The 15,157-nt window shown below is 33.1% G+C and overlaps 1 pseudogene; it reads right to left on the bottom strand.

Moving 5' to 3' along the window:
* Nucleotides 1–759: 759 nt before the first annotated feature.
* Nucleotides 760–2,666, bottom strand: LOC120181383 (annotated as a pseudogene).
* Between the last annotated feature and the right edge of the window lie 12,491 nt (nucleotides 2,667–15,157).

Raw genomic sequence — 15,157 nt, 5'->3', positions numbered from 1 at the left:
AAAAAATGATTCACTATGGGAACACAGTAAAGTATAGCGTGTAGCATAGGAGAAAGAAAATCCTGAGCAATCGGTCGTAACCATATACCAAAACATGTACCGGTAACCCTTGAAAAGACGAAGGCCGGTAGCCGTGAAACCTAACCGTTTCGAGTAGGCCGAGAGGAAAACAAAATCGCGTGAGAGAAAATTACTCTTTTATGGCTTTTTTTGACCTTAAATATTAAAAGAGAGGAAAACAAAACCGCATGAGAGAAAATTACTCTTTTTGTTTTAAATAAAAAATATATTTATGAACGGGTAGGCAGGGGCGTTGACCCTTCCTTGTTTAATGAGTTATTTTTATTTTTAGTCCCTCTCTAATGTTGAGCATTTAATTTAGGTCTTGTTAACCTTTTAGCCACTTGGAAGAGTACACTTTTGATCCTCGTAAAATTAATTATTCAATTTAGTCTTCCTAAAGTATTTTTTTACCCGTGACTCCTCTAAATTTTTATAATTTTCGTAATTAATCATTTAATTTTATGCACACAAAGAAGAGTGTACTGGAAAATAAAGTAAACAAAAGCAGGTCACTTCTCCACTGTATAAATCTTTTATAATTCACACCATTAAACCCTTTAATGTTTTTTTCCTTCACAAGCTTTATCTGTTCTTGAAATGTTGTCTTCTTCCCCAAAGTATTTAAAATGAAAAATATATTTAAAAATACCCAAAATCCCGCTTTCAAAGCCACCTTTTGTCTCTTTCTTATTCTTCTTCTTCTTCTTCTTCATCGATATCCTCAGAGTGGACAAATCAGACGTTTCTTTGGCACGGCGTAGAGTCGAGTTGCACGAGGAGCGGTGAGTCCGAACACATCGTTCATGTCGAGTTCACTCGGCTTCATCCCATCAGGCAATTCCCACATGAAACAGTGGAGCAAATGAGCCACGGCCAGATCCAGCGCGTATAACCCGAGTGTCATACCCGGACACGACCTCCTGCCCGACCCGAACGGGATGAACTCGAAGTTGCTTCCTTTGTAGTCCGCTACGCCTTCTTTCAAGAACCTCGACGGCTTGAAACTGTCGGGGTCTTCCCATGAGTCCTTGTCCCGGGCAATAGCCCACGCGTTGATCATCACGCGCGACTTCGCCGGGATTTGATACCCTGCCACCACGGTGTCCTCCGCTGTCTCGTGGAGGAGCAGCGGAATCGGCGGGTGGAGTCTGAGGGTTTCTTTTAGGGAGCACTTCAGGAAGGTTAGTTTTTCCATATCGGATTCCTCCACACGGCGGTCCAGACCCACCACCTCCGCCAACTCTTGCTGGACTCTCTTCATATCCTCCGGACTTTTCATCAGCTCCGATAAGGTCCACTCTATCGCCGATGCCACAGTCTCCGTCCCGCCGAACATTACGTCCTTTAAAAATCATATTTTCACTCATCAGAACCATAACAATACAATGAGAATTTTAAAGAAACAGAGGCGTCATTTTCCATAATAAAAACATTTAAGAAAACCCTTTAATTATTCTTTTATAACAAAGAAAAGATAAAACACCTGGCATTTCCAATTTTTTATGATATTTTTTATATTTTAAGTTAAATAATAAAAAAATTATTTATAAAATGAAAATTCAGTAGTTGAAAATTAAAATAGTAGGTATATGAGAATGGAGGGAACATAAATACCATGATAATGGCTTTGATGTTATCTTTGGTGAGTTTGATGGAGTTTTGTAGATCACCCGATTCATTTTCTTTTGCTTCCTCACTGTAAAAGGCAAGCAAATCGTCAACCATGTCGGTGTCGACTTCAGCGGCGTCATCATCGACGTTTTTCTTCCTCTTCCGGATGTGTTCGTCGATGATGGTGTCGATGAACTTGTCCAATGCATGACGAGCGTTCTTCAGCCTGGTGTTCAGACCTTGAGGATCGACCCACGTGAGCCACGGGATGAAATCGGGAATATTGAAAGCACCGAAGAGCCTGGAGAATTCCTGCAAGATCTTGATGAACTCGTCTTGCCCTTCCTCCGAGATCGAACCGAAGGCCGCTCTGTAAGTGATGTTCTTGGTGAGGTTAAAGATCAAATCACCGACGTTTATGGACTTTCCCTCGTTGGCCGCCACGGTTTTCACGATGGAATCAACTTCGTCCCTGACGGAAGCCCACGATTCCGCCCTTTTCCGGCTGAACACCTTCATCACACAAATCTTCCTCATCTGTCTCCAAAAAGGTCCGTAATGAGCAAACGCCATGTCGGCTCGATCGTACGTTAGATAGCTTATGGCTATGGTGGCCGGCCGATTGGAGAAGATGTTATCCTGGACCTGAAGCACTTGGCGAGCCATTTCAGGGTTGGAAATAGTGAACGTGTGCAAATACCCCATCTTCATATGAATATGCCACCGTATTTATGAGCGAGCTTGGCCAGTCCACGGTGAGTTAACTGGTCCATCATCAACATGTTGCCGATTATCGGCATCCCTCTCGGCCCCGGAGGAAATGGTTTCCGAGCAAGCCGAGAGACGATGCCGATGAGGAATAAGAACGGAACGATGAAGATTATCGCATCCCTCTCGGCCCCGGAGGAAAATTTTCCGAGCAAGCCGAGAGACGATGCCGATGAGGAATAAGACGGAACGATGAAAAGAATGGCCGTCGGCAATGGCTCCATGTTTTGTAGCATAGAGATTATGTTATCCATGGCTTGGTTTTTTACTTACAAAACTGCAACTCTTCGAATGTTGCTACCTTTTGTCACACATTATGGCCTCTTTTATACATTTTGAATACCCTGTATGAAATAATAATAATAATACTAATGCACAACTTGGTCATATTATTTATTTATTTATTGAAAAATTACACGTCGTTACTTTTGTCAAATAACCATACTTATAAATTAATAATCAATGTATAAAAAAATGAATCTATACAATTTTAAACGATATATCAAATTTTAAAAGAAGTAATTGCTAATTACATTTTATGAATATTGAAATTTAATTTATTAATTTAAATAGATATTATAAATTTTATTATAAAGATAATTATTTTTATTTAATATATTTTATGTCAATAGTTTAATTTTAATTTTATTTTTAAAAAAGCTAATATTTCTTATTAAATACTAATAATTAATAACTAAAAATACAACATCTCCAATGAAAACCATATATTCATATATATAATATTATATATATATATATATATATATATATATATAAATGGAAACATCAATCATTGATGATTGAACGAATGGGACTGCTTAACTTATTGGTGGGAAAATAATTTCATACGTAGAATTATCTTCGAAAGCCGCACAGGGCCTCATTCGATTTTAACCGATTGGTATCCTTACGTTAAAATTTTATGTTAGAAGATAAATTTAAATTTACAAAATTTCAGAGAGAGTAAACTTAAATTTATAATATTTTGACGAGGAAAAAACATATTTTTAATAAAAAATACATATAAATACAAATTATATAGTAATTTTAAATTGTCAGGGAGGCGACCACCTTACCTACCTCGCTTAAGTCTATCCTTGTTAATAAATTATTTTAAGCTTATGAAATTATATAGAATGAATCAATAATTACTTAGATTTGTAAAATAAAATATTATTTTAAAAAATGAAGTGCAAATTTTAATATTATAAATAAATAGATTAAAAGAGTCGCATTCGGCAAAATTTTCGAGATAATGTTCTCGAATTTTTATTTAACGATATAACGTACTCCCAAGATTAATGCTCAAATAGGGCGAATTGCACAGTGTTGACCGTAGGTCGTCATGCCTTCCGGGCGACCTACGGCGTGGCAGCTTCCCACTTGTAGGTCGCATGCACTCCTGGCGACCTTGTAGGTCGCCATGCACTCCTGCTCCTCGCGTAATTCCTCTTGCCCTCGGATGCCCTCGCATAGCTCGCTCGAATGGCCTCGGTCGGATGCCCTCGGTCGGATGACTTTGGATGCCCAACGTGTTGGAACGTACATGACACAATCTCTCATAGCTCGCCGGGAAGACATGGCGACCTAGTAGGTCGCCCGGATGGCATGGCGACGACCAACACTGTAGATTTCACCTTATTTGAGCAATTAATCTGAGGAGTGCATTATCTCGTGAATTAATTTATTCGAGAACGTTATCTCGAGAGTTTAGCCGTCACATTCATAATGAATCATTATATCGGCAAAACTTTCGAGATAATGTTCTGAAAGAAATTAATTCACGAGCTAATGCACTCCCAAGATTAATTGCTCAAATAGGGTGAAATCCACAGTGTTGGCCGTAGGTCGCCATGCACTCCGGGCGACCTTGTAGGTCGCCATGCACTCCGGGCGACCTTGTAGGTCGCCATGCACGACCTCGCCATGCACTCCGGGCGACCTACCCTTGCTCAAACAGAGAAATGAACGTTCAAACAGAGAGAATGAACGTGTGCATGGCACATGCACGTCCCAACACATAGGTCGCCATGCACTCCGGGTGACCTACCCTCGCTCGGCTTCCCTCGGATTCCCTCGCATAGCTCGCTCGGTTGCCCTCGGATGCTCTCGCATAGCTCGTTCGGATGGCCTCGGTCGGATGGCCTCGGATGCTCTCGGATGGCCTCGGTCGGATGGCCTCGTCGGGTGGCCTCGGATGCCCAGCGTGTTGGGACGTGCATGGCCATGCAATCTCTTGTAGCTCGCCGGGAAGACATGGCGGACCTAGTCGCCTGGAAGGCATGGCGACCTACGGCCAACACTGTGGATTTCACCTTATTTGAGCAATTAATCTTGAGAGTGTTTTATCTCGTGAATTATTTTTTTCCAGAACATTATCTCGAAAGTTTTGCCCATTATATCTAAATAGTAAATTAGGTAAAACAATTGTCATGTGAAGCACATTTTAAACTTCATGAAAATTGTATTAAATATTTTAAAAAGGATATTTTTTCTATCGTATTTTCAACATAAATACAAAAAAATATCTCCTACTAGTTAAATAAAAAATAAACTCATAATTAAATATATTAATTAACCTTAAGACAATACTTTACATTTACAAATCAATTATCAAGGCTTAATATCTCACGACTGAGGGGTTGAATTAAATGGTGAATTATTGATTTTTTTTTTCGTCATTAAGTGAGAGAAAGGTGAGGGATTTGATGCCGGACCTTACTTATAATTCTGCCCGTAGACATTGGAACCTTTGAATGTCTTGTCATTTTTTATAATAAAATTAATATTCAAGTTATTAATCTATTAATATATATATAATTTATAGAAATTATTATACGAACGGTTTTTTTTTAATTAATTTGTTTTCTATCAACGTTAGGGTTTAAGATTTAATTTGCAGTTTTAGAATTAATATTTCATCTCATAAATTAACCGATGATTATTTTTTTTATAATAAAATGATTGGTTTTATAATTTAATTAACTACTTAAGTCAAAGGCATATGTGTTAAAAAGTTAAATTATTTAACTTTTAAAAATGAAAAAGTATTAAATTGAAAATTTAAGACGTCGAGGTTTAATTTATTTTTTATTAAAATTATAAGAATTTAAATTATCATTGGATCAACAATTAAGATGTGGGGTAGGACCTCATATTATATTTGTATGAAAAAAATAATTGATTTAATATTATATCTAACATGTCCCAACTGAGATAATAATATATATTTATCTCTATATATAATTAGAGATAATTGATATTATATTTCTCTATATTTACATTTTCAGTTAGATTTTTATTTTATCGAATAAAAATACGATGAAATTGAGTGTGAGGTTTTTACTTTTGATTTAAGATCGAATGACACATTCATGAAAACAAATCAAATAACATAGGAAAATTATAATAATCATATCATATTCAAATCAATCACAAATTTAATCCGACTCGACTCATTACCACTCACATCCTATCGACCAGTCTATTAAAACTCTCACCAACTTGTCTATACAAATCATTCATGAAGTTATGACGTAGAAGTGTCTAATTTAATGTTAAGGAACTACGAGAAATAGACGCAATAAAAAATATGATAGAAATAATATAATATTAAAAAAGTATTAATATTTTAAATTAGACTCAACTGAAAAATTATATTTTTTTATCACATTTTTAGTTACATACATTTTTCGTCGTCCTTCCTTAATCTTAAATTAAGCGATTATTCCTTATACTTTCCTCCTATAATCCAACATGCTAATAACATTAAAGGGAAAAACAAGTGATGCAAAGTCAAAGATTTAATTCAATTTGACAATATCAAAATGTTGATGGCGTGCTGATTAAAAGCCCAGACTATTCATCGAGTCAAATCGGCTTTGCTCTTTTCAATATTGGCGTATTAGTAAACATCACTAAGTCATCGACAGAACTTTGGCCCAGGGATGTTTAAGGAAAAGTCTGTATAATATATGATTAAAGAAATATGTTATTAAATATTAATATTTTTTAATTTTTAATAAAATATTATCTAAAGTATTATTTTTTATAAAAATATTGATAGCATGCGTTATGTAAATAATATTTTTTTATCGAAAATGTTATATAGGAAATATTCATTTTATGTAGCAAAATTAACATTTTCAGTAGAAAAAGATAATATTTTAGGTAGCGTTCTATCAAAAATATAAAAAAAATATTAATATTTATGATAACGTCTTTTCTTAACCTTACATTAGGTTGTCGTACAACAGAACTACTCAGCTATGTACATAAGACAAATTTCTTGATCCATATGGCTCAACCGCTTAGAAAAAGGCATAAACCATATTAAAATTAAATTTGTGTTAATTAAGTGCTAATGTGAGTTTATTACTATACGATTGATTATTTGAATGTCATGTCAGGAAGATTAGGGATGGTTGATGTTAGTTGGGAGCTGGGTTAGGTGGGTGAAGTATATGTTTTAGTCATTTTAAGTTTCTGTAACAAGACAAATATATCCTTTGTAACGATCTGTCCCCCTGGAGAAATTTCAAAAAAAAAATATCGGTCAAAATTTGGGGTCCAAGGGGTTAGGTGAAGAGGCTGGGGTTTAAAAATAGCGAATTTAAATTTTAATTATAATATATCATATTATAAAACTTTGTTTTGAAATAATATTAGCTTATACCTAAATAAGTGTTCATATTATACCTTTTGTGTCAAATAATTATCTATATTTTTGATTTATTCGGGGTCTAATGATACAAACGTTAACATTTTAGGTGCTCAGGATGTCAACGACATTAATTTTTTAGTTAATTGACACGTATCACAACCTAATAATTTTGAAATTTATTTTTTAAATATTATTATATTTTTAAAAAAAAGTCTAATTTTTCTTATATTATAAAACAACCCCAAAATCCAAAATCCTAACTTTAATATGTCGTTGCTGCCCTCTCTGGTCATGACCACTGCCTTCGACGTAATCCTTGCCATTTCCTATTTATATAACGTCGTAGTTCTTACTGATTCACCATTGGAATCACGGGATTGTGATTTTAATTCTAGGGTTCGTGGGTCGGTCACGATTTCATATGGGTTTTGGTCGTAAGGGGGAGGGGAGTCGGATTGAGCTTTTTTCGACGGCAAAGGCAGCGGTCGATGTGGGTTTAGGGGGTTGAAATGAATGTCTTTAAAGTTTAAGGGTCATTTCAAAATTTATGTGTTTTTGAAAAATATAAATTTATTTTTTAATTTTATACAAAAAAAATTAAAATTATAGATTGTGACACGTGTCACCTAACGGAAAAAAACTAACTCCATTGACGGCTCGGGAACCTAAAGTGCTAACGTTTGTAACGTTAGACATCCGGATAGACAAAAATATACACTTATTTGGAACGAAATGTATAGTTTGTACACTTATTAAACATTAAGCCAATAATATTTTATGTAGATTTTTAGATTTATGAATTTATTTGGACGAAAATTACTTTACAAATTTCTTTGAAGAAGCTCGCTAAAAACCAATTGAATCCAGCCCTTGTATTTCGTGCATTAATCACTTAGAAGTCATAATTGAGTTCAAATGGGATAAATATCTTTTCAATTAAATTTATTGTAAAGTAAGATCTTTCTTACAGATGTTTTTGTCGGATCATGTTTCGTGCATTAATCACTTAGAAGTCATAATTGAGTTCAAATGGGATATAATATCTTTTCAATTAAATTTATTGTAAGTAAGATCTTTCTTACAGATTTTTTTCGGATCATGTTATTGACCGTGAAAATTCAAACTAATTTGCAAAAAATGTATGTGAAACCAACACTAATTCAAGATTCTCGTCTCTGCCTCTGAATCCACATTGGTTTGAAACTGTTCCCGATTATTTGATTATTCTTTTTATTTTTTGTTTTTTATAATTGGATTTGACGACTCCAGTAATGGATCCATAAATATTTTTTAGTGTTGACACATACGTATTAATACAAAAATCGTATGGGGAGCACAAATAAAATTTCAGGGTGGACACCTTCACTAAAAACAATAACATAAAGAATTCAGATTCCATGGTGGGCACATACATCGCCATTGGACGGTCCAAAATGATCAAGATGATATTTATTTAAAATCATGTTGATCTTCCCTATTCTGAACCCTTATATTGAATTTGGACATGGATTTTACATTCATAGATAGTTTCTCACGATGTTAAGATCTGATTTATTGTTCTCGATGATCTTTTGATAGCTTAATCTACTTTATGGTTTGTTTGTCAATGCAGTCAGATCTATCCGTATACATTATCGTTCGAGTCTTTTGATTGAGTTTTTAACCTTTACATGTACGATCCTCGTATAATCTAAATTTAGTTTCTTGTGCAATGTTATAGTAAATATATGAATTATGTATTTATTTTACGATTTTATTGTAACTCAGTTATAATTTTAAATATTTTCATATTTTAATCAAAGAAATATTTTTTTCTTCATTTTTTCATGTTAGATTTATCTTCAAAACAAAAATATGTAAATTTTTAGAAAGAGATTTTAGTTGAGAGCTCGGTTTTGAAAACCGGATCGGATCGGACCGGCCGTTCAACTGGGAATCGTTGCCTAGTCCGGTTCAATCTAAACCGATTGAACTGCTACAGTGAACCGGTCAGAACCGCTGAACCGTCGAACCGGACCGACTGAAAACCGAAAAAACCGGAAATTTTGTTTTTTTAATAAAAAATTAAACCAAACGTCGTTTGTTAAACGAGCCAAGTCGAACTCGAGTATTGCTGAGCTCGACTCGAACTTGAAAACTTTAAAAGTAAGCTCAACTCCACTCAAACTCACAAGTTAAAAATTATTATTGATCAACTCGAACTCGAAATATAATATTGAAACTTGAACTCAAAAAGGCTTGAACTAAAAAAATTAGAAGCTCAATTGAAACCTAAAATTCGAGCTTGATTGAAGTGAAAGAATAGTTCACTCAATGCTCACCAAAAGGCTCCATGATTTTAAATGTCAAATTACCTCTATTATTTATAGAAGTTAGTTGTGATGCTCTTCTATGTTTTAGCAATGTGAGATTGTTTTGTTCTCATATTTTACTCTTTAGACTTTTGGGATGCTCTTCTATGTTTCTTAGCCATGTGGGATGTTTTTAAAAAATTAAACCAAACAATATCATTTTGTTATGATTTTTTTAGCCCCAAATTTATTTTTAATTATAGTTATAATTATATTTATTATTTAATATGTTTTACCTTAAATATTATGTTGTAGTTAATTTGAATCATTTTGTTTCACTTGATTTTATGGTTTTTAATTATATGTATGACTTGCTTTGAATATGACTTGTGATATAAAAAATTATTTTTTATTAAATTTTTGGTATTTTTTTAATTTTTTAAATAATTATGACGTCGTCCGGTTCTTTCGACCGATCAGTCCGATTCAACGGTTAAACCAGTGAACCGGTAGCATAGCCGGTTCGCTAACCGGTCTGGTTCTGAAAACCATGGTTGAGAGTTGCTTGATCTAATTGGCTACATATTCACCCTACCAAGATTCTACCAAGGTCTAGCAAATTTTATAATGATTTTATACGAAAAAAATGTGAGAATTATTGAGAATGGTAAGCCATTAACATCAACATTCAACAATGTTAATTACTACTATAAACTATTTTTTAAAGTATTTATCATGATTGAAGGATACATCAACGTGCGTATTGATCTTGAAATTATTACTATTCCTTGCCGTATTCAATTCTTTACTCTAATTAATTTAGATTGATCAGTAGGGCGCGTCGTACATATAATATTGACGGGTGAGTCTCTCAACCGAGATTTTATGTTTACACAAAAATTCAAACTTAAAACTTTACTTAAGCGATATCAAAATGTTAACCACTCGAAAACTTTACTTAAGCGATATCAAATGTTAAACCACTCGATGATGACATTTTTTATTCGACGATGACATATATATATATATATATATATATATATTTAAAATCAAAATCCATAGACTTTGAATGAATAATTGAAAAAAAAATCCCTCTCATTTAGAATTATTTCCCAAAGACTTGTACAAGAACTATATACATAAAAAAAATATATAATATTTTCAGTGTTGTATGTTTTATTTAAATTTTAAAATTTTAAAATTTATTGTTTAAAATTTAGGGTTTATATATATGTTAGCTCTTACTTCATCCATACGATATATTGAGCTCACACATAAATGAAATAGTATTAAATGGTTAGCCCAATTTATGTATCTTAAATGGCTAGCCTCTCGGTTTGTTCGGATTGTTTAGGCCATGTTCCGTTGTTACTTCAATATATATATCTCTTTTAATTTTATCATATTATATATAATATAAAATTTTGTTAAAGCTAATGTTATTTCATATTAATTTAATCTCGAACTAATATTATTTAAGATTAAATATACAAATGGTTCTCTGACTATAAGATATTGTTTTATTAAGTTTCTCAACTGTTATAAGTTATAAAATGATTCTCTGACTATAGAACGTTGTTTTGTTAAGTCTAACGACTATTAAAAGTTACAAAATGATCACCCAACTATACATTATATTTCAGACTTCTTTTTCTGTTAAAAATTGACGATTGTTTAAGTTGAACTTTACATGAAGACTGTGATACGTGGTCAGTGGTGAAGCCACAGCTTGGTCAGGGTGGGCACGTGCCCACCCTGAAATCTGAATTTTCTCATATTAGTTACATTTTTTATTGATAGTGCCTACCTTGAAATTTTTTGTACTCGCCCTGAAATATGAATTTTCTTCGATTAGTTACTTATTTTATGGACGGTGCCCGCCATAAAATTTTATTTGTATCTATCCCATTTACAAAATTGATATTGTTAACATATGTGTGCCAACCCAGAAAATTATTTCTAATTCCGCCACTGATGATGGTCGTTTGAGATTTTGGGATCAGATTTTATCATATCACAGTCAACAAGTTAAAGTTCAGCTCAGAATATCGTCCATTTTTAACGGAAAATGACGAGTTTGGAACATAATGAATGATGCTTGAGATACCATTTTGTAACTTTTAATAGTCGATGGACTCAACAAAACACTCTATAATTGAATAACCATTTTATAATTTTTAATAGTAGATGAACTTAATAAAACACGACCTTATAATCGGGGGACATTTATGTTCTTTACCTAACAATTTATTAGGTTAAATACTGACTAATATATATCTCTTAGCCGTTAAAATGTTAATAAAATCGCATATGGTTTGAAAAACATATTTATAAAAACTTGGCATATTGAACTGAAAAAAATATGAATGATAATATTGAAATTGTATAGTTTGAAGTTACTTAGTTAATGGTTTAGGGTTTAGTTAATGGTTTAGGGTTTGATGTTTGAGGTATAAATATATATATATATAATTGTATCTAACTATTTGGGTATCGGAGGTCCGTCAAAGTGGTTCAATCCCTAAACCTAACGTATAAACCAAATTAGCATAGTTTTAATAAAATATATTTTATTAAAGTTTTGAATATATTTTTTAATAAAACTCATCACGTCGACGTGATGAGTTTTTCTTGCACAATAAATTTACTATAAATTCTTAAATAATTTATTTGATGTCTTATTAGGTTAAATAATTAATTCGTCTACGATATTAGGTATTTGCCTGCAATGCGGTGGATGATGGATCCCATCCCATTTCGGTAATTAAATAAGCCCACTTAAGCCCACTTAGTCAGTTTTTAAACCGAAATTAAATGGACATTAATATGATTCGCGAGGTGGAATGTTTGCAGGGCCCGTCATATTTGGTCTGTGATTCTATTTTCTGTGTTTATTAAGGAACTAAACTAACCATTCCAATTTTCGTTTGGTAGTAAGATGAACACAATTTTATTTTATTTATATATATATATATATATATATATATTAATTTTTAATTATTTGATTTAAATTGAGTTTTTATGTTAGATTTTGAGTTCTTAATTAAGTACTTTGATAATTTTACGATAAAATCTTTGATTTCTTTTTAATGTTTTTTTTTTATTTTTTTAAGTTTATTTTTTACTAATTCGAATCACCTCCTAAACTATTTTAGAATACGCGTGTACCTTCTTCGATTTCTCTTTTTAACAACAATTTTTTTACTATTTAATTTAGTTTCTCAAATTTGTATGATTTTCTCATTTCTCTGGTTTCTTCTTGAATGGTTAGAAAAAGTACATAAATAAACTAAAAGCAATATATATCATAATATTATAAATATTTATAGTTAAATTTGAACGAGAACTTAAACAATTCAAATTAATTAAATTCATTTCACTTAAAATAAATTTTGAATAAAATGTAATAAGAAAATAAGATTCTTTAACTTGTCTAACTCGAGTAAATACTCACCCATATTGGTTAGTAGTGATGTTTATGGATTATTTGAAGAAATATATCTATAATTAGGGTCAATATAACTTTTGGTACTCAATTTAGTGTTTATGTGTAATGTGGTGTCACTTCTTTTTCTTTGATACAATTACATATCTAACTTTTTTTAATGGTGCAATTGAGTACCTAATTTTTTGATACAATTAGGTACTTAAGTTTTTTATACAATTAAGTACTTAAATTTTAAAATTATTTTTCTCAATTATCATTGATTCATACATATAGTTTTAACCATCCACACGGATCCAAAAATATTTTTGAGGATGTACCTACATATTATAACGGAAAAATTTTTATATGGACGAACACAACTAAAATTTAAGGTGAATATCATCAACAAGTTATACAACTAGTATAAAAAAATTCAAATTTAAAAATAAGCACTGATCCACCTTGGACCCTACATCCAAGGATGTCAATTTAATCTCCAAACCGTTGGATTTCGACTAGACCTGATCTGATATGATCAATTTAAAAAAAAATAGATTCGAATTGGATATTTCAAGGGGAGAGGTCAAGTCAATCGAGTCGGATTTATACTCTAAAAATTCGGGTCGGGTCGGATCGAGATTAGGTGGAAGATATATATTTTTTTGATTAGGTCGGATAGAGGATATATAATTTTTGGTTCCGATCACAGTTGGGTGAATGATACATTTTTTTGGGGTCAAATCAGATTAACTAAAAATCCAACCCAACCCAATCTGATCTGTTACCTTCCCTACCTACATCCGCCACTGTCCCCTGCCATATCTTCCAACTAGGGGTGTAAACGAGCCGAGTCGAGCTCGAGTATTGCTGAGCTGGACTCGACTCGAAAACTTTGAAATGAAGCTCGACTCGACTCGAAAACTCGCGAGCTTAAAATTTTCAAGCTCGACTCGAACTCGAAATCCTAAACTGAAGCTCGTGAGCAGCTCGAAAATGCTCGAAATGAAAAAAATTATTAAACTTAACTCGATTGAAGCCTCAAACTCAAACTCGAACATGAACCTTAAATACAAGAAATCTTACTGTATTTTTTTATAAAAAAAATCAATACATAAATATTAATATTATTAATAATATATTCTAAAAAAATAAAATCTTAATATTATATTTTCGAGCTGCTCACGAGCTTTTCGAGTCGAATATCGAATAGCTCGTTTCGGCTCGTTAAGAACTCGAGTCGAGCTCGGCTCGAGTCGAGTCCATTCGATCCGAGTATTTATCGAGCTTTGATCGAGTCAATCTCGAGTAACCCGCGATCTGTCTCGTCTCATTTACAGCCTACTTCCAACTTCTCCAGCTTGCCCCCTAACATTTCAGCCTGGCATGCTCGCAATTGCATCATACAAAAAACAGAGCTTTGCCTTTGCCTTTGTGGAAGTATTATGCATTTTCCGATCTTCTAAATCTAGAATCCACTTAATGGAACATTTTCTCCCAATTGTTTCAAGAGAGTTGTGAGGTGGAATCAATCACACCTATGGGATTTGATTTTCCACCAATACTAGATACTATAGTCCCCCTCCCATGACTCAACCAAGTGAAGTGTTTCCCACCTTTATGTCCTACCTAAATATCATATCCTAAACCCAATCAAAAAGCATCACAATATTCCCACCATGGATCCTACACTTTCTCACCCCTCTTTCCCTTGTATTTATCAAAACCCAAATAGATACTTTGGGGAATTTTTAATTTAAATTCGAATTTTGAAATTAAAAATTCCCCAAAGTATCTACTGTTGATTGCATTCTCAAAAAGATGTATCTTATCAAATCGGATCAAACCATTGTCCTTAAACACAGAAAAACATTTCCCGTTCTACTCCGTCTACTGTTGATTGCATTGAGGACGATCGATGCGATATTCATCGCACATTTTGAATTTCAGCATGAGATATTTTAAAGCACAACTTGGCAACCCCATGCCCTATCATTTACAAGACGACGGAGACCGGAAAGTTATTGGGGTGGTGAATATCCACCCACCACGTGATCGGAATGGCATCCTCTGGTAAACTATGGCCCAAATACTAAACTCGATCAATATGCAGTTGGGGCTTATCAAACTATACCTTTTTTTAATTACTTGGTCCAAATGTTGAATTTACTAAGATTTGTGCAAAACCAACATCAAAAGTCCACATCCCTCCAACAAAGCACGTAACTGCTTCGGTTACAACCACTCCAAATACCTAGAATTACACAACCTGAGCAGTTTTAGTTTTTCTCCAAATGCAAAAAATATCGGTGAAGTATATAAACGGTCCGACTATAG

Source organism: Hibiscus syriacus, unplaced genomic scaffold (assembly GCF_006381635.1).
Source record: "Hibiscus syriacus cultivar Baekdansim isolate YM2019G1 unplaced genomic scaffold, ASM638163v2 tig00112523_pilon, whole genome shotgun sequence".
Lineage (NCBI taxonomy): Eukaryota > Viridiplantae > Streptophyta > Magnoliopsida > Malvales > Malvaceae > Hibiscus > Hibiscus syriacus.
The sequence above is the reverse complement of the archived record's forward strand: the minus strand, read 5'-3'. Positions and strand labels throughout refer to the sequence as shown.